The following is a 21313-nucleotide window of genomic DNA, read 5'->3' on the forward strand; positions in this document are numbered from 1 at the left end:
GTAGATTGAATATGTAAACCGGACGTACTTAATACATAACACTTTAATACACATAATAAAAAAGAAAGACATATCTATTTTCTGCTATTGGGTACTAAAAAAGTTCTGCTCAAGTTAATTCGTTGAGCATTTGAAAATGTAAATCAATAAATATTGCATTATATGGGTGGCGCAGCGGTAAACGCGCTCGGTCTGCGATTGTTGAAGTTAAGCAACTTTCGCAAAGGCCGGTCATAGGATGGGTGACCACAAAAAAAAGTTTTCATCTCGAGTTCCTCCGTGCTTCGGAAGGCACGTTAAGCCGTTGGTCCCGGCTGCATTAGCAGTTGTTAATAACCACCAATCCGCACTGGGCCCGCGTGGTGGTTTAAGGGAAGGCCCGTGCCCCAGCAGTGGGGACGTTAATGAGCTGGTGATGATGATGATGATGGGTAGCGCATTCAGCCTTTCAGATTATTGTTGAGAATAGATATGTATTAAATGTCTTATCTATATTCTAACTGAAATATAAAGCAGCGCATTTATTCTCTCGGATCATAAAGACGGTCCAGTGGTTGAGCGTTGGGCTCACGATCCGGAGGTCCCGGGTTTTTATTCCCTGTGGGAACATATCACAGAAATCACTTTGTGATCCCTAGTTTGGTTAGGATTACAGGCTGATCAGCAGACTGTCCGAAAGTAAGATGATCCGTGCTTCGGATGGCACGTTAAGCAGTTGGTCCTGGTCGTTACATGAGCCATGTCAGGGGCCTTTGGCGACACAATAGTAACCCTGACACCAGGGTTTATGAGGTTGGTACTCCACCTCACAACCCACACGATAGAAGATTAAAAACAGATAAAAAGAAAATGAGACTTACTGTGCAATTGAAAAGAAACAAGCATAGTCGAAGGCAAATCTTATTGCACTATAAACATATCATTTTTGTCATCAAGATCATAAACGTATGATGATGATATATATTATTAAAGCAAGGTCTTCGTGCCAAATCATCCATGTAATATTGTTTACTATGACCACATGTAAACCATTTACCTGCATTATTAATAAGCTTAGCTATTATTCATATATTTTATTTTTATTAGCCTGAAGTGCAATTTTTACTAACATTATTATACACGGCGATACGGCTCATCACCTGCCACGTTGGTCTTACAGAAAGCTCGGTGAGGTGTGGGTACTAAGTTCATCTTGCGATGAATGTGATCGCAGTATGAGCTTACATAAACCGTTTAGGCGCAGAATGTCCAATTCGCAAAATGACCAGTTCGCAAAACGTCCAATTCGCAGAATGTCCAGTTCGCAAATGGTCCAATTCGCAAAATGTCCAGTTCGCAAATTGTCCAATTCGCAGAATGTCCAATATTCATCGTAACGTGATTAATTTACTAATTAAAAAAGTTGGGTTCTAATGCTAAGTCAAGTTATAAGTATATACATATAAGTGGTCCACTGATTGTAATTTTAAACCTACGGGACTCTCTCCTTTAAATCAACAGGACTTTAAAAGAGTCAAACTTTTTAGGGAACTGTTATACAAACGTTACGTCAAATACAAAGAAACCACGAGACAATTGGAAAATAATTAGGCAGTTTGCTTTTGGAAAATTTGAATTGTATTGACATTTAGATATATATAACAGTTCCCTAAAAAGTTTGACTCTTTTAAAGTCCTGTTGATTTAAAGGAGAGAGTCCCGTAGGTTTAAAATTACAATCAGTGGACCACTTATATGTATATACTTATAACTTGACTTAGCATTAGAACCCAACTTTTTTAATTAGTAAATTAATCACGTTACGATGAATATTGGACATTCTGCGAATTGGACAATTTGCGAACTGGACATTTTTCGAATTGGATCATTTGCGAACTGGACATTCTGCGAATTGGACGTTTTGCGAACTGGTCATTTTGCGAATTGGACATTCTGTGCCTAAACGACATAAACTGCCTATATACGTCCCACTGCTGGGCACAGGTCTCCCCTCAATCAACCGGAGGGGGAGTATGAGCTTATGTTATTCAAAATTCAAATTCAAAAATATTTATTTTTCAAAATTGGCTTACAAAGTTAGCGCTTTTTGAACGTCAAACATAATTAAATTACATATTATGTAACTAGCTGTAAAACTACTACCACATCGGAATCTGTAACGCTGAGGGAAAGACGTGGCCAGAAAACCTCCCAGCACAGGGCCCTAGTCCTACTGTTTCATGTTTTCCTTTCTTTTCTTTTAAACCAGTTTGTATTACATAATTTATAGACTTAAATACAATGGTATTCCAATTACAGTCGGTGGAAGGAAAGTGAAACATAAAGAGTTTATGTGACTTTATCACAGAAACAGTGATAAAGTCACATATATATATGTTAAATACTTCTTCGTATCAATACTTTGGCATTTGTATGCGTGATGAAATTATGGACGATTTAATCGCGATATAAAATATACTCAGAAATCAGAATCATTTATTCAACGTAATTATCATGGATAAACTTGTTGAAGGTCAATATAACGTTTTTGAAATTACGTCATTTCGCTAGGTGTTATGGCTGAGGAGAAGAAATGACAAGAAACTGCAACAGCAACACATTTTTTAAATCAATGAGGGTACGTTACAAGTTACTTAATAACTAGAGGAACAATTTAATTACGATATAATAATACTTAGTAAAGTTGTGTGTCTGTGTTATATCAAATGAAATTCTGTGTCAAGCTCAAAACAAGAGAACAAGAAGAGAAGAATTACGGGTTCAAATGCCGTCAGAGTCTGCTATTTGAAGATTTAATTTTCTCAGTGTTTTTCATTGCAAATCTTCTACCAATCTGCCTCGACTAGTAAAAAATATACGCATGATTTTATAATGTATATTCGTGCACAATATTAGATAGATTTTCACCGCGTGATAGTATAAATTAAGGTTAAGAATAGGCACTTCTTGAGAATTGTGGTTTGGCTCATGTTCACAACAAATAAATCTGAGGAGTAAACGCGAATGGTTTTGGCATAAAACCTACTGTTAAATTGCTAATTTCACGGTTGGAAGAAGTTGTTAACGCTTGTATCAAACGAATAGGACACATTTTGTTATTATTCCGTTGGCTATAGGTGATAGTAATGTTGTTATAAGCAGAAAAGTTGCCTGGCACAAATTGCTGTTTAGCAATAAGGCCGCCTGTTGTGCTTATTTTATTCGTTTGTACATGTGCTTTACATGTGTCTTTGTGCAATAAAGAATTATTGATTGATTGAAAACGTATCAAACAAGAATCTCAAAAGTTCTAGACTGATAAAATTCCTTGTATGCTGGACTGGAGCAGATAAAAAATACATAGAACGCGTTTAAAGAAAGAAAGAAAGAAAGAAACATTTATTATTTAGGACACCACAGACACGGATTACATACATATACATTACAATGACATCACATCAAAAGACAAATAACGCACACACGAAATATTTTCTATATAGAACATGGAGAACGAACACAGAAACTTATACCTAAATTAAATGTGACGTCATATCGGCTTTGCTGCTTTAGCGGTTTAGCTGCTTGTCTCTCCAGGCATGTCTTAAAATTCGGATTGTGTACTTTCTGACATGACGGAAAATTCAACATCATCTCCTAACTCCTTCTCTATCCTTATCTTCTCTTCTTCTTCCCTGGTGTCAGGGTTACTATTGAGTCGCCAAAGACCTCTGACAAGACTCATGTAACGACTACTTACTTACATCGGTAAGTAGTAACCGGAACCAACGGCTTAACGTGCCTTCCAAAACACGAATCATCTTACTTTCGGTCAATCAGGTGATCAGCGTGTAATGTCCTAACTAAACTCCGTTTAATCGATCGCTAAAAAAATATGTCAATAACGGAAGAATTACGAAAAATAAAAGATATGTCGATTCCCTGAACTTTTAACGATCAGATATTAGATTAAGTCATTACTCTACTAAAAAACCTCGAACAGTTCTTAGTACTTCTAATTAAAGACCGATAGATAGATATTCATTTCTGAGAACAGTGCGGTCTGCTTCGATATAAATTGTGGATGTGCAACATGAGATACATCAGCACTGAATACTATTAAAACTATGATGTTTCGTTTATTTATTTAGGAACACATACAGCAATACATAGGAAACTTTTACAGACAGCATAATAAATAGAAAGACTTGGTAGGTATACATATATGCTTACCTAATACATGAGTACACAGCATTTACCGTAAACGAAAACAAACTATATTCATACTAAACTATATAAATTACCCTCCATACATAATTTTCACCCCCCGACGCTCCTTCTAGGGGAACAACTCTGTCAGTGAGTCAGTCAGTCAGTGGGTTTGCAGCTTTTTTGTTAATTTTTTATGAACAATTTTAACAAAATATAAAAGAAAGTACAGTTTAACGCTTATAACGACAACCAAAGTGATTTAGCACTTTACTTTTGTAGCATCGAGGAGAATCGTTAAAAATATCGATGTTCTTTATTCTTCATTCGCATCTACTATGACGACGTCACTTAAAATTAGTTGCAATCATGACTTGTCGTCATTGTTGAAAGTATTTAAACGACCACGGAATTATTTACCTCTAAGGTTGAGTGGTTGAGCGTTGGGTTCACGATCCTGAGGTTCCAGGTTCGAATTCCGGTGGGGATTATCACAAAAATACTTTGTGAGCCCTGGTTTGGTTAGGACATTGCATGGTGATCACCCTATTGTCTGAAAGTAAGATGGTCCGTGTTTCAGAAGGCACTTTAAGCGGTTGATGTAATTACGTAGTCGTTACATTAGTCATTTCAGGGGCCTTGGTGGCTCAATAATCAGCCTGATAACAGGGTTGATAGGGTTGGTATACCGCCATAACCCACACGATAGAAAAAGACGGAGGTATTGTGGATATTCAGTGAGATTTTTCTTTTCGTTACGTTTCCCTTCTGCTCAACCTTAGACTTTCGTTTGAGTAGACTTCAGTTCACAGTTGCTTAATAGATCTTTCACTATTTCTGAAAAGCATAAATACTATAGTATTCGTCAGACCATTACAGCAGGTTTGCACCTTTTGGGGCCTAATTATTCCGATGACATTTATAATGATTACTACTCCTTAGACATTTGATAGGACTGTTATAGAAAAAGTTACCCGTCGACTGCACTTTCGGGACAATAACTTGTTGCATTTGGCAATAGCCCTCGAATTCATGCCAGCAGCCCACACCCTGTATCAGTCCAAGTTGGAGCAGCGTCCTGTAGCACGTTTAGAACCAGGACGGCCCCACCATTTGGGTTAATAGCTCCTGCACCCACTAATCCTAGTTTAGTTTTAAATCTGTACCTATTTATAAAGTTCGCAAGATTTATACGAGGTATTCAAGCTTAGGATATAAGTGTACTGTATACAATGATGGTATTTTTGGCCGCGCGGGGAACAGGGTCCGTCAGTATATCGCTAGCGTGCGAACAGGCGCACCGTCCGGTGGTTTTGTCAGTAATCTCGATTCCAGTGTAAGTTCAGTGCTTAAGTGCTTCAGTGACCAAGTGAAGTTAACCGCTAACACGCTGTGCTAATATTAATCACTAATGCATGGTTTCCAAGTTTGTGCGTGGGATGGTAGGTGGGTAGGGAAATTTGATAAGGCAGGCCAGTTGGAGTGGCAAGCCGCTTTTGTATGCATTGGGGCGGTGCGTACTATTTTCGGCCAGAGCGCTGTGATTTTAGCTGTTGCGTGCGCGCCGCTGGCCGAGCCGCACGCCCGTCACACTCTCATATAGGTTATTCCAGGAACGCACAGGATGTGATGGACATTGGAAAGTGACAGGAATATCGAGCTTCGCATGATATTTCATACGTAAAAAATACAAAATGTACCTAATGTTAAGTATTCTTGTACGAAAATTGGGGTATTAAATGACCTATATTGTGAGGTGTTGCTCAAGAAAACTACATAGTTAGATTATAGAAAATGTAATAAAATCCGCAGATGTTGAGTGAAAAGTTATTTAAAGCGACGTTGAAATTGTTTGTTCGAATCTTGGTAATACTAATAAGTGAGAAGATAGGATTCATTGCTTTCTGAACCGACATATTTCAGACCGTTCTCGGATGAGAACTGCGAAAGAAAGGGATTAGAAAAAGGACATAATAATTGTATCAAAAGAATAATTCTACAGGAATATAGAACTGAAAAATGTGAATGTGTTAAAAAGTATGTCAAATTGCCATAATTTTGTGGTGAAATTGATGATACTAAAACCATTTTTTCACAAATCATCTCACATTCTCTCTCTGTCTTCTCTATACCTTTACCGCCTATCTCTTGTTTACTCTTCTCAGGAATTACAGCACAAAATGGTGGAAGCTTAACTCTATATTTTTCACTCCATTTTGCTCGCTTGGGCAATGTGCTATATTGATGGATTTCTGAATTTTCTTGACTACGTTGTGTAGTGTCTTCGTGTCGATAGCATATCGACTGCTTTGGGATTTGTATAGGTTACTCCGGATGTGACGGCAGTATAAAATATAAGTACCTATAGCACTCAGGAAAGTTCCTGCTCTTCACCCGGAAGAGTTCTTAACTTGCCAATGTTATGTATTAAGTAAGTAATTTAATATATTGTTTAAGGTTTACGCGGTTATTATCATAATAATTAAAACACTTAATACCGGGTTCTTACCGCGTTAAAATCAGGGATAAGAGACTCCCAATATTTCAACAGTGTTGCAGGTGCCATGATCACGGGATGACTAATGAATGAAATTGGAGTTGAGCAGGTAGATCCATAATTTTCTCATATTCCTGATTTAAACGCGGTAAGAACCCGGTACTATGTGTTTTAATTATAATTTAATACATTATTGGCATAATCAGACATGATTACACACACATCAATACTAAATACTTAAAACATTCGCATTATAAATGTCATCTTCTTCTTCTTACTTTACATATATCACTTTTTTCACACATAAACAGACTTTAACACGTAAACGGCCTATATCTCCCACTGCTGGACACATACCTCCACTCAATCAACCAGAGTGGGTATGGAGCATACTCTACCACGCTGCTCCACTGCGGGTTGGTGAAGGTGTTAAACATACCAACAAATTATTGTCTCATCGTCTCCCTGGCGTTAACCAGGATATCCCGCAGATGGCATTAACTACATGGCCGGACAAAAGGTCCGCTTACCAAACCTGAATAGATAGCAAAGAAATACAGAAACATTACAAAATTCACACATTCTTACAAAATTGACATCACATCTTCTTCAATTTCTTTTTTCAATTGGGTAATAACCAATATGCACTAGCGGTATCTATATCTACTGAAAATAAAAACCATGTATAAGCTATCAAAAATCCAATAAATTAGGGAAACTTGGTAATTTTATAAAATAGAAACAGACAATTATATTTTTTGACGTAACTTTTTGTAGTTTCGCACTATATCTTAATTGGGATAGTCAGAACATCCATCGCAAGATGATCTATGTACTTACCTGACCGAGATTTCTGTTAGACCAACGTGATAGGTGGTGAAAAGAATATGCCGCGGAAATAGTACGTATATACATACATACATACATAAACAGCCTATATACGCCCCACTGCTGGGCACAGGCCTCCCCTCAATCAACCGGAGGGGGTATGGAGAATACTCCATCACGCTGCTCCACTGCAGGTTGGTGGAGGTGTTTTTACGGCTATTAGCCGGGACCAACGGCTTAACGTGCCCTCCGAAGCACGGAATCATCTTATTTTTTCGGACAATCAGGTGATTCAAGCCTGAAAAGTGCTTACCAAACAAAGGACAGTTTCACAAAGTGATTTCGACAATGTCCCCATCGGGAATCGAACCTGGACCTCCAGATCGTGAGCCTAACGCTCTCACCACTAGACCTCGGAGGCTGTTAGACGGACGATATACTTAAAAGATATTGGGAAAGGTTTCTTCTTTAACTTACTGGCCGGATAATAGACTACATTAGATTTAAATGACTCTCATTATTCTTCAAAGAAAGAGAACCTCTAACCTCGTTGTCCTACTAAAGAATCCAGGAGTATCAGGAAATGGGTGTCTTGGCCTTGATGCTCCTATTACCCAGTGTGAGTTGCCAATCCTTATGTTTATAAGAGAAGATTCAAAATCCACGTTCTGGTATTCCAAACACTCGGTAGAAACACAGAAACGTTTGTTAACTCAAAATAGATCACATTTAGGTAGACCAGATTCCGATTCAATCCGCCAAAATCAGGTCAGACTTTGTGAAATTTTCAGTAAAAACTTTTCCTTTGTCTGTCTATTTCTCTGTTAGTATATACCCCCTTAGAGGAAACTGAGAAACCACATTCCTAATATAAAATTACACTCGTATGTCTTTGGCGGTGATCAGAGATTCGAACCCGGGGCCTCCGGATCATGAAGAGACTGCACTGCCCAATGATATTATTGACTGTAACCTGTTTGTCGTATGAACTCGTATTTCAGAGCACAGACGTTGATCGATAATGCAGCGATCGTCGAACCCACCAATATGTGCCAGACAGTTTTATACCAGTTAAATATAGATATCCGCAATATACTCGAATAGTATCGATATATCGCTTGATTCGATCTAAATCTCAAGATTAGATTGGCAGATAAATCAGCGAAGATAGAATACGCTTTCGGTTTAGAATCACTAGGACAATGATCTCTTTATTTAAAAGCTACTAGCTACGGTCATAGGATGGGTGACCACAAAAAAAAAAGTTTTCATCTCGAACTCCTCCGTGCTTCGGAAGGCACGTTAAGCCGTTGGTCCCGGCTGCATTAGCAGTCGTTAATAACCACCAATCCGCACTAGGCCCGCGTGGTGGTTTAAGGCCCGATCTCCCTATCCATCCACAGGGAAGGCCCGTGCCCCAGCAGTGGGGACGTTAATGGGCTGGCGATGATGAGCTACGGTATAACCCTTTGCGCATCGTTTAACTGCAAAATCATAGTGTTATATATATTAATCAAATCAAATCAAATCAAATATACTTTATTGCACAGAACTACATTTAAACAATCATACATAACACATGAATACAGTACAATTTAGGCGGCCTTATATATTCCCTAAAGATTGGAAAGAAGAAAACTTAGAAAAAGTTATTTTTTAAACTAATTATATTTAAATTAATAAGACTCTTCCCGTGCTCCAATGCATCCACTTCTTTCACCCTAAGGTTGCCTGGCAGAAATTACTGTTTAGCAATAAGCCCGCCTATTGTGCTTATTTTTATTCTTGTGTTTATGTCCTTTGTATATGTCGTTGTGCAATAAAGTATTATTGAATTGAATTTAATTGAATTGAATTTAATTGAATTGACTCTTAAGCACTAAACGTTATGCCTCTACCTTTTTGATGCGAACAGCAAAGGACTAGAACTGTCTGCTGTCATCTGTTTTTCCGTATAATCTCGGAGTCTTCAAGGCTAGAGTGAATAGGCATTTGCTAGGTAAGCGTGATCCACCCTGGACCACATCGTTACTTACCATCAGGTGAGATTGTGGCCAAACGGGAGCACATTTTATAAAAAAGCCGACTTCAAAAAAAAAGCAAACGACAAAAACAGTATCTACATAGATAAAAAAACGATAAATAACGTAATTAAATCCTGACCTGGTGAAAATGGGGCCACCTCGGAAGTGAACCTTATTAAAACAAAAAAGAAATCCGTCTATAATTGACGGAAATATCGCTGAATTTCTACAGAGCAATAAGGCCGCCTAAATTGTACTGTATTCATGTGTTATGTATGATTGTTGAAATTTATTTCTGTGCAATAAAGTATATTTGATTTGAGCATATATAAAAAATATATACATACAGACAAACCTCCTTCTTTTTTTAAGTCGGTTAAAAAAAGAATATATGACACGATTTTACAGTTACAGTACTTCTAGGCATGTTAAGCAGTTTTAGTGACACCCCAATGTTACCGTTCCAATAAAATGCTAAGCTTTATTACTCCAGTTAGTAGGCGGTCCAGATACTGACAAGGCTAATTAGACATAAAATATATTATATAAACATTTATATCTCAACAAAACTGAAATATATTTAGTTTATTTAGAATATAAGTAGCTTCCTGTCTTATTTTAAACAAACGGTAAGGTTAGGTTAAATAAACTGATCGTAATAATTTTATTTAATGTATATAAGAAGTTTGTGAAGATTGTAAGAATATATTTCATTTTATATCATCATCACTAATTAAGAGTATTTAAGAGCCACGCTCTTGTCGGTGTAGCATTCGGTTTAACATTAGCATTCGGGCATTGTAAGTTTAAATTACTCAATTGTATAACAATATTATTGATGTTTATTTTTTTTTAAAGAACGCCTAGGGCCCTGTGCCGAGGTTTTTCTTGCAGCTTCTTTTCCCCGGCTATACAGGTTGTGAGAAGCTGCAGTAGTTTTAGGCGGATGACCTACTGAATAAAGATATTTTTGAATTTGAATTCTCCATTCTTTTCTATCAAAGATCAGATATACACATAAAAGACTAGATTTTATATACATAATAATATAAAATGTTTTCAAAAACCTCAGTGGAGAAGCGTGGTGAAGTATATTTCATAATTACATACCCTTCGGTTGGATAAAATCTTCCTATTTCTCCCATCAGGTGTCGCTACTGTTGAGTGTTCTTAAAATTTGCCAACTCCCCATGATATTCGAGTAAACAAACATATTGATTGGATATTATATATATTTTTTTTAAGTACGTCGAGGTTTTTCTTGCAGCTTCTTTTCCCCGGCTATACAGGTTGTGAGAAGCTGCAGTAGTTTTAGGCGGATGAGACGTTCAATTATGTACAAATTGTCAATTCAAAGTGTAACTATGTTACCTACTGAATAAAGATATTTTTGAATTTAAATTCTCCATTCTTTTCTATCAAAGATCAGATATACACATAAAAGACTACAGAGAGAGATTTTATATAAGTACATGATGGTGCTAATTCCTGTAAATACCATCTAATTTTATTTTAGGTTATATCTGTCATTTTCTTATCCGCCGAAAAGGAAAGGGACGGGTAATCGACAAGCATAAAACTTATGGAACACACGTCAATTTTAAGCACAAATCTAAAACAACCGTCTAAAAATTCGCCCGGGTTATTCATTTATTTACTCATTCTTCCTAAAATTAAGAGCTGTCAATCATCCGTCCCTTTCCTTTTCGGCGGATAAGAAAATGACAGGTATAACTTAAAGTAAAATTAAGAGATGTCTGCAGGAATCGGGGCCAATAATAATATAAAATGTTTTCAAACCTCAGTGGTGCTCCACTGGTAAAGTATATTTCATAATTACCTATATACCCTTCGGGAGGATAAAATCTGCCTATTTCTCCCCATCAGGTGTCGCTACTGTTGAGTGTTCTTAAATTCTGCCAGCTCCCCTTGCTATTTGACTTATCATCATCAATTTAAGAGCCACGCTCTTGTCGGTGTAGCATTTTCCATTCCAGTCTATCAAAGGCCAATTCCTTGACTAAACAAACATATTGTTTTGATTATATTTTTACACTATAACCATTTGCGCAGCGTTTAACTGCAAAATCATAGTGTTATATATATTCCCTAACGATCGGCAAGAAGAAAACTTATTTTTAATTAAAACTGACTTTTTTCAACTGGCTGTTTTTTTTTACTTAACTCATCCTTCAGACGGGATACGCTTCACGTTGCTATACATTTTATAGCAATTTACTTATCACGAATATTTGCTGGAATTTTAATGGGAGCTAGGTTTACCTGACCCCTTTCGATCTTACTTTAGTCTTCAATCGTATGACGTCAGACGTCACACACACAGATGCGCGTGTACGATAACGTCAGTGTGTAGTGTCTGTGCAAAACGAGGTGTTTTGTACGAAGTGTCCGGGGTGTAGTTTGTCCCGGTTACTACTTATACTGATGTAAGTACGTAGTCGTTACATGAGTCATGTCAGGGGCCTTTGGCGGCTCAATAATAACACTGACACCAAGGTTGATGCGATTGGTACTCTACCTCGCAACCCACACGATAGAAGAGAGAAGTGCAGCAGGTAGGTGTTACGAAGTGTTAGCTTTCAGACTTAATTCCATGAATCCTGAGAACCTGTATAAATGGTCAGCGCTGAGGGCTTTCCCGATAGAAAACTGACAAGCGTCATCGAAAAAATTCATCAAAAAGAGCCCATTGTTGTTATTTGGCATTTGTTGTCATATCCGTAAATGTCAAATTGCAATATCACTTTTTAGGTGAATTGCTTCAATCTGGCTTTGTTGACCCCCCTATTATTGGAACGGTCCAAGAAAGTCACAAACTAGGAGGAAGCATAAATTATTATTGTTTACGTTCGTCTTAGTCAAAGGGAACTCGTGACTCGGTTAATATTTTTCTATTTCGTTACACACTCACGGGATATTTATGTGGGCAGCTCTCAATTTGTCTAATTAGTTTGACTGCGACATCGTATTCTTGGCGTTGTTCGCTTATTAAAAAAACTAGAGTCTAAGTACCTAATGGCGCAATTTTATAATAGCCAGACGATATCTGATTTGGCAGATGTTGGTAGTTATGATGCAACGTATGGGGTTTGTCATTCTTTTTTTTTTTCAAATATTTTTCCTCTCAGACGACGCCCTGAGCCGAGGTTCGCGCCCAACTGGGCACCCTCAGGCCTGTTGTCTTAAACGATGTACCGGGTGAGAGCCTTCAGCGCTCCCCATTTGTCCGGCCAAGTAGTTAATGCCATCTGCGCCAAATCTACAATAAGTCACGTCAAAAAAAAGTCATTCTTTTTTTTATGGCGGAAGATGGCTAGCCGTTTGGGCCTGTCAAGGTAAAGAGGGAATTTCCAATCGACGTTCCCCAAACACACGATAGATGGCGTTGTTCAATTTTAACGAGATAGGATGTGCCTTCCGAAGCACGAACCATCTTACTTTCGGACAATCAGGTGGTTCACGCCGCGACTTGTGCTGAGTGAGGCCCTTTTATCTCAGGACCTCCACCACCACCTTATGATCATTTCGACAAACATCCGTCTTGCTTTTTTGTAATTGTTTTAGTGGAAATTTAATATTATGTTGTTGTCGTTTTTTTTGTGTGTGTGGCGTCCTTTTATAATAAACTTTTTCTATTTTTTTTTTTTTTACTTTTTCTTTTTCTTATTCTATCAGCCAGTAATGTCCTCACCAAACTAGGGACCACAAAGTAATATTTTTGTGATATGTCCCCACCGGGAATCGAACCCGGGACCTCCGAATCGTGAGCCCAACGCTCAACCACTGGACCACGGAGGTCGTCTAATAGGCTAATAGGCTAATGAGATACTTTTTACGAAACGTCAAAACGAAAGTTTTCTTTTGAGTTTGTATGGAAATACTGTCCTGTGACGTCATCAATGAAAGCAGTCAAACGCCGTACTCATTGTTACTTAATTCATAAAAAAAATCGAAAATAAGTCGAAAAGTAAAATAAAATGAGATTGATTTTTCATCATCTTATATGTTGTTGTTGTTGTTTAAATTCGCCTTATATAAGCCAGGCAAAGATCTGAGGACCATACAGCCTTCATCATCTTATATCTTTGACGCTGTCAAATACCCGGTAAGTAATAATTTCGGGAAGTGGGGGGTCAGAAAGAGACAAAAATACCCTACGTCACTCTCCAACCCTTCAACTATCCCCTCTTAAAAACTCACGTTAATTCGTCGCTCCGTTTTGCCGTCGAAGACGGGCGAACAAGCAAACACACACACACTTTCCCATTTATAATAGCAGTATAGATTTTAACCCGGAAACGTCTGTCGTCTTTTAGGTGGCCAACATTCGTCCGAATATAATTTCACGTTTTACTAATGGAAATACCAAAATACAAACAGACCAGCCAGTATTGGCGGGCGAGTATTGTGCAACTATTATACAACTAAATTCGTAATTAATATCAACACACGCTCACGACTATATCCCAATTGGGGTAGTCAGAGGTACATCCATCGCAAGATGAACTGAGGACCTACCTCACCGACCTTTTCTTTTTTGTCGTTTAAAAAGTATCTAAATTGTGCTAAAATCTTTAAAAAATGGTCATTAGCGATTTGATGCCTCTTAGCCAATAGGGTGGTTTCCAGCTAGTCAAATCAGTTACTTTTTATTAAACGTCAAAACACAAAATTACTATGGAATTTGTATGAAAAAGCAACCTGTGACGTCATAGAAAAACGTGACAAAATGTCGTACTTATTGTTACATTTCTCTTTATTGAAATTCATAAATAAATTAAATAAAAATAGAAAACGTTTTTGTGACAACTTTAGATCTGTCTTTGTTTAGTAATACATACATACATACATAAACTCACGCCCGTAATCCCTAATGGGGTGGGCAGAGCCACAAGTAATCAAAGACGACTTGCAGCCACTGTTGATACGATGTCGTAAGCTGGATATGATGAACCTTATGGTGATAAGGGATCAGCCTATCGCCCATAACATTAGTCCATCATGTTAGAGGACACAATCCCTTTGTCGGTTTTTACGACATGCCCGGTTTGGTGGTTTGTTTAGTAATAGGAATTTCATAATTTATCTTTGACCAAGGAAACTACTTAATTACTTGTAGTAAGTAGTCGTAGATGTTTTATTTGATAGTATGTAATTAGTCTAATTATTTTTTATTTCCTCTGATAGCATCGATTTTTGGCCATCACTGGCCGACTAGAGTCGATAATTTTCTCAAATAAATTCTTCTCAAACAACGCCCCAAGCAATCGCGCCAAACTGGGCTTTTTAGCTTATAAAGCCATGAAAATTCCAAAACTAGTTTTTTCCACAATAATCCCGTTAATTGAATCGTGTACTGGGTTCAAGATAAATTCTGAAATTCTGATTACTAAATAAAGACAGATCTAAAGTGATGAAAAACATTTTCTGTTTTCTACATATTTAATCAAGAAAAACGTAGTAAGTCCGACATTTCATCACGTTTTAATGACGTCACAGTGTGCTTTTTCATACAAATTCCGTCGTAGTTTCGTGTTTTGACGTTTAGTAAAAAGTAACTGAATTGACTAGTTTGAAACTAGTCTATTTCGCAGCTAACCAGAAACTTCTTGCTTCGCAAACAGTCCGCTAACCTTCACAGCGGCAACGGTACAAAAATACTCACCGGTTCTCTATTCATAGTTTAAACCACCAACGGTAGGCCTTAGCATATTTTTCACACAAGAAATCACCTGTCCCTCTCACACTCAACAGTTTAAACTATCGCCATCTCTTTCCTGATGGCTGAAAGCCAACAGGTCGTCACCACGTTACGAAATATGAAGTCTAATTATGAGAAGTGGTATGACTATGTTGCATTTTGTAGTTTTGATAATAAAGTTGCTTTTCGATTTCCCCCTTCGGATTTGAAAATGACTGACTTCCGTTTGCAAAAGATTGGTGCCTTTCAGTTTCAAAAAGCTAAGTTAAGCAAACTACAGAATGAACGGGTGATAACAATACAAATACACTTTATTGCACAAAAGTAAAAAGAAATAATTACAAAAAGATTCTTAACTAATTAAATGGCAAATGGCGGTCTAACCTAGCCAGCAGGTTTGACTTTTGAAAAACAGGCTTTAAAAGGCCACATTAAGCAATTCAACTAAAAAAGCAATTTTACAGTTTAGGTTAGTCTTCAGTACATTCTTCGAATAGTTTATTAATCTACTCCGAGTAATAATTATTAAATCTAAAGTCCTCCATGGTCCAGTGGTTTGAGCGTTGGCCCATGATCCGGAGGTCCAAATCCCGGTGGGGACATATCACAAAAATCACGAATGATATTACTAACACGATGAATGATGAAACTTAAGCCTCCACCCTCGGAACAGACTCCTACTCCAAACCCCAAACGAATTAACTCAAAAGTCCGCATAAACTCTCGAGTTATGAAGTGGCTTGTTGGCACGTAGCGAAAATAAATAGGTACACTTTGTTTATTATTTTTATATATTAGTGCATTGACTAAACCTTATAATTATGTATGTAGGTTAATATTTTAATTTATTCTGTATATATTTTTAGTATTTTTTCTATAACTATGGCTGTATTGGCTGAAATAAATGAGTATTATTATTATTATTTATTTATTGAATATTCCGATATAATAACACTATCGCGAATGTTTTCCGACTAACTTGCGATCATTAACCACAAAACACCACTTCGTATTAATTATTTAGACTATACAATGAAGAAAGCAAACGTCCTGTTCCCGTTCCCGCCAAAAAACCACTGAACCAAAGAGAAAAGGCTCGTGTTGCATTATGCTCTCAATGTCCATAGAACATAAAACAATTACACGTGTACAAATAAAAGAAGAATTGTGTTTATAAAAATATGAGCCTAAATTAATGACAAAACAACAAAAATGTTGCGTCATGTCTACAAATTAGTCAGTGCCATGTTGTTTTATAAAAAACAAGAAAAACAATTTGGCACAAACAATAAAATCCGACAAAATTAAATAGCGAAGCTTAGAGTCTTCAAGAAACCAGTTAAACCACTGTGAATGTAGACTTGTAATTACTCTATGTCGCGCTAATAAATATAAAAATACGAAATATGCAAGTCTTTATAATGGAGCAGACTTAATAATATATTTTATTGCAGTCACAGGAAATACAAAATTTCAAACAATAGAGTAATTAAAAAAAAAATAAAAAAAATAGAAGAGTATGATAGGCGGCCTTCTTTCTAAGTAGTAATCTCGTACAAAATTACACCATTTGAAACATTTAACCACATCTCGGTTTGTCTTGCGATATTTATTTGTAAGGAAACCAACTAAGATTCTCGGCCAAAAATCCATCTACCCCAGACATTAAAAAAAAGTTCATTTGACGCACCGATAACATCGCGCGCACTTTTTTGCAAGAATTTTTAACGGGCTATTTGGGTAGTTTCCTAGGTCAAAAATAAAATATGAAATTATAATTACTAAATAAAGACAGACCTAAAAGTGACAAAAAAGTTTCCTTTTATCTATGTAACTTATTTATGAATTTAAATACAGAAATATGTATTTTTTTTTTATGACGTCACACGTTTCTTTTTTATACAAACTCCATAGTAATTTCGTGTTTTAACGTTTAGTAAAAAGTAAGTGATTGACTAGTTAGGAACTACCCTTCGATTGAAAAGTGCATCAGTAGTCTGAAGTCTCCTATAGCTCTCAAAACAACACGTACAGAATAGTATTTTATGCAACAGTTGTATAAGAAGGGTCAAAAAATGCGAGTGGCGTGAGTTGCGATGTGAGCCTTGGCGAACATCGCAATAAGAGACGCCACGAGCATTTTTTGACCTAGTTATACAACGTTGCATACAATACTTTTTCTACGACGACGTAATTTTAAATGAAACAAAAATTATACACAGAAAAATTTTATTTATAAAAATTATTTTCCAACGCGCGGGAAAATGGCGGCAAATGTATACTTTTTTTTTATAGTATATCTATGGCACCAAACAAAGTAAAGGTGCCAGTTTCCAGGTCAAAAAAAAAAAACAACAACAATGCTTTTATAGGCCATAGAGCGTACACTTTTTCAAAGAGTTTAATTATGTATGTACTTATATTAGACTTTTTGGTTATTTAAATGCCAGATTAAAGTAGAGGAGTAGAAAAATTATATAATGTGAGTACCTATTCTATTCATTTGAGCGACTGCATTCAGCATAAAAAAAAACATTGTACGGTCACGCACGAGTACTAATACGTACAGACTTTGGAACCATGTCACATTAACTTTTTTGACAAAATAAACCTTAGGTCTCATAAAATGTTAAATATGATAGCGCGACAGGGTTCTAAAGTGGGTACACGATTGCTCATGACTGTACCTTAACAGTTCTCCAATAGTATTCTATTCTTCTTCTATAGGCGGATTACCAACCTCATCAACCCTGATGTTAGGGTTACTATTGAGCCGCCAAAGACCCCTGACATGGCTTATGTAACGACTACTAACTTACATCAGTAAGTAGTAACCGGGACCCAGGGTTTAACGTGTATTGAAAGCATATCTTAATATAAGTTTTACATGACAAAATAACTAAAAATTGCCTACAAAAACACCTTGCTACGCTTTGTAAGTTTACTACGGTCGTAGTCAACAACTGAACGTCTATAAACCGTAGCAGGTCGTAGCAGATTTATTAAATACGACACCATTACAACGCACTATGGATCGAAAAATGGCTTTCATAGATATAGGGATTTCAAATTTTAAGTGGCGGTTTTTTGCTGGATATATCTTCTATTACCTATTACTATATAGGAAAATGATACCCGAGTTGATTCTGTGCAAAAGCGGATGAATTATATTTTTTTTACGAAAAATTTGTATGGAGCTACTATGAAAAATCCGATTATCTCGAAAACGGCAAAAGAAACCGTAATATCCTGACAGATGGTTATCGTACTAATAGTTTAAAATCCAACATGATAAACAGCAGTTTTTTTTTTGAGCAGATTTAATGTACTTATATACAATCTAGCTGTAATCATTCCCAGACATGTTTGCACAGGCGCCCAGCAATTCGCCGTGCAATAAAACGCGAATTTACGCGAATTCGCGCAAATTTAACGTGCGCAGGTAAATTTTAATGAGTCGTTAACATTGGCTTTTATTTAGTTGATATTTGCGTTAACCGAAGTTTCTTCTAACTGTTTGGAAACCGCAATGATTATCCGGGATAATAACGACCGCCGTGGTCCAGTAGTTGGAGCGTTGGGCTCACGATCCGGAGGTCCCGGGTTCAAATCCCGATGAGGACACAACTCGAAAATCACTTTGTGATTCCTAGTTTGGTTATAGAACATTACAGACTGGTCACCTGGTTGCCCGAAATAAAGATGATCTGTGCTTCGAAAGGTACGTTAAGCCATTGGTCCCGGTTACTACTTACTGATGTAAGTTAGTCATTACGTGAGCCATGTCAGGGGCCTTTGGCAGCTCAATAGTAACCCCGACACCAGGGTTGATGGGGTTGATAATCCACCTCATAGCCCACACGATAGAAGAAGATCCGGGATAATGTACTATGTGGCCTGATTAATGAAATGGAGGAACAAAGAATGATCTCACTCTATAATAAATACAAGTTAATCTTCATCATCATCAGCCCATTAACGTCCCCACTGCTGCAGTGCAATTCTGTAAGCAAATTTTTGAAACCCGCATCTGAATCCGCGGTGAGTTTTTGTTTTGGCATTCTGTAAGACATGTACTTAAATTGAATGCACACTAGCGACACAGTTGCGAGTACGGCAGCGAGTCGAACTAAAGTTGATGCGAGGTTTTCTCGATTTAATCTGTCAAATTAAAAGTTGATGTTCGTCGAGCTGGGGCACGGGCCTTCCCTGTGGATGGATAGGGAGATCGGGCCCTAAACCATCACGCGTGCCCAGTGCGTATTAATGGTTATTAACGACTGCTAATGCAACCGGGACCAACGGCTTAACGTGCCTTTCGAAGCACGGAGGAGCTTGAGATGAAAACATTTTTATTTGTGGTCACCCATCCTATGACTGGCCTTTGCGAAAGTTGCTTAACTTCAACAATCGCAGACCGAGCGCGTTTACCGCTGCGCCGCCACCGAGCTCCTCAGGTCTTGTTCTATAAGTATATATTATATAATTAAGTACTTGTAAGGTGACATCGTAACAAATACTGAGGGACATGATTGCGCTCATTATTCTAAGTTAATGCCAAGTGGTTTCTTTTTTAATAAGACCGTCTGTTGTCCTTATTTCTGTATCTTGTGTCCATTGTACTCTATAAAGTATTTTATCTATCTATCTATAATTAAAACATAGACAAATCACGTTGCTATAATTAAAACTCGATTCATTAGAATCTGACCTAGCCCACGCTTAAATAATTATGCACTGCATTCAATAAATCGTTGATTCAGACAGTGTCTTGGTACGTAGCAAATGTTAGCCATTTCCTTTCTATAAATATCTGATTTATTACTGTATTGTTATACTATTGTTTATAATACTTAGGCTAGGCGCGCACTACGAGTTTTTCTACTATAATACTGCGCCGCTGCGGTGGCTCTGCCGAGCCGAGGTTCGCGCCCAACTGGGCACCCTCAGGCCTGTTGTCTTAAACGTTGTACCGGGTGTGAGCCTTCAGCGCTCCCCATTTGTCCGGCCAAATAGTTAATGCTATCTGCGGCAAATCTACAATAAGTCACGTCAAAAAAAAATAAGGTGGCTCTGCTGTCTTGTGCGCGCAATACCCTTAAAATTGTTTGGTACAGTATTACAGTGCGACATTATGCCGCTGCTTGGCCTTATTATTGTTAAGACGTTCAAGGTATATCGCAATACTAGCAGGTTATTTATAGGTTATTCAAAACATAAACAGCCTATATACGTCACAGTGCTGGGCACAGGCTTCCCCTCAATCAACCGGAGGTATTTTTACGGCTAGTAGCCGGGACCAACTGCTTAAGAGCCCTCCGAAGCACGGAATAATCTTACTATTTCAGACAATCAGGTGCAACCCTGCGATCTTCTTCTTCTCTCGTGTACCCGGAGATCCCGGGTTTGAGACCCGGTGGGGACATATCACAAAAATCACTAACCAAACTAGAGATTGGTTGGGACATTACAGGCTGGTCACCTAATTCTCCGAAAGTAAGAAGATCCGTCCGAAAGGCACGTTAAGCCGTTGATCCCGGTTATTACTTACTAATGTAAGTACATAGTCGTTCGTGTCGTCGTTAGTGGGCGTCGTACGGCTGATGATGATGATGATGATGAGTCGTTACATGAGTAATGTCGCTCCTATCACCGCACCTGATACATGCCGGAGTCCCACAAGGCTCTATCCTCTACCCTTTACTATTTTCACTATACATTTAACAACTTCCGTGGTCCACTGGTTGAACGTTGTGCTCACGATCCGGAGGTCCTGGGTTTGATCCCGGTGGTGACATAACACAAATATTACTTTGTGATCCCTAGTTTGGTTAGGATATTACAGGCATTACATTGATATAAGTACGTAGTCGTTACATGAGTCATTTCAGGGGCCTATGGCGGCTCACTAATAACTCTGACATCAGGGTTGATCGGGTTGGTAATCCAACCCACAATCCACACGATAGCAGAACACTGTCACTGCTACGTTAGCCATATAAGAGTGCATCTTAGGCGTTCAATAGAATAGAATAGAATAGAAAAAGTTTATTATAAA

The 21313-nt window shown here is 37.6% G+C and overlaps 1 protein-coding gene across 15 annotated transcripts in view; it reads left to right on the forward strand.

Moving 5' to 3' along the window:
- The first annotated feature begins 5421 nt into the window (after positions 1-5421).
- The window catches only part of LOC126377791 (twitchin), a 157227-nt gene continuing 141335 nt past the window's right edge, over positions 5422-21313 (forward strand). For all 15 annotated transcript variants that reach the window (XM_050025614.1, XM_050025624.1, XM_050025609.1 and 12 more), the window contains exon 1: positions 5422-5520. The gene's annotated coding sequence lies outside the window, so the exon portion shown is untranslated. The remainder of the gene's footprint in view (positions 5521-21313) is intronic.

This window comes from Pectinophora gossypiella, chromosome 24, assembly GCF_024362695.1.
Source record: "Pectinophora gossypiella chromosome 24, ilPecGoss1.1, whole genome shotgun sequence".
Classification (NCBI taxonomy): domain Eukaryota; kingdom Metazoa; phylum Arthropoda; class Insecta; order Lepidoptera; family Gelechiidae; genus Pectinophora; species Pectinophora gossypiella.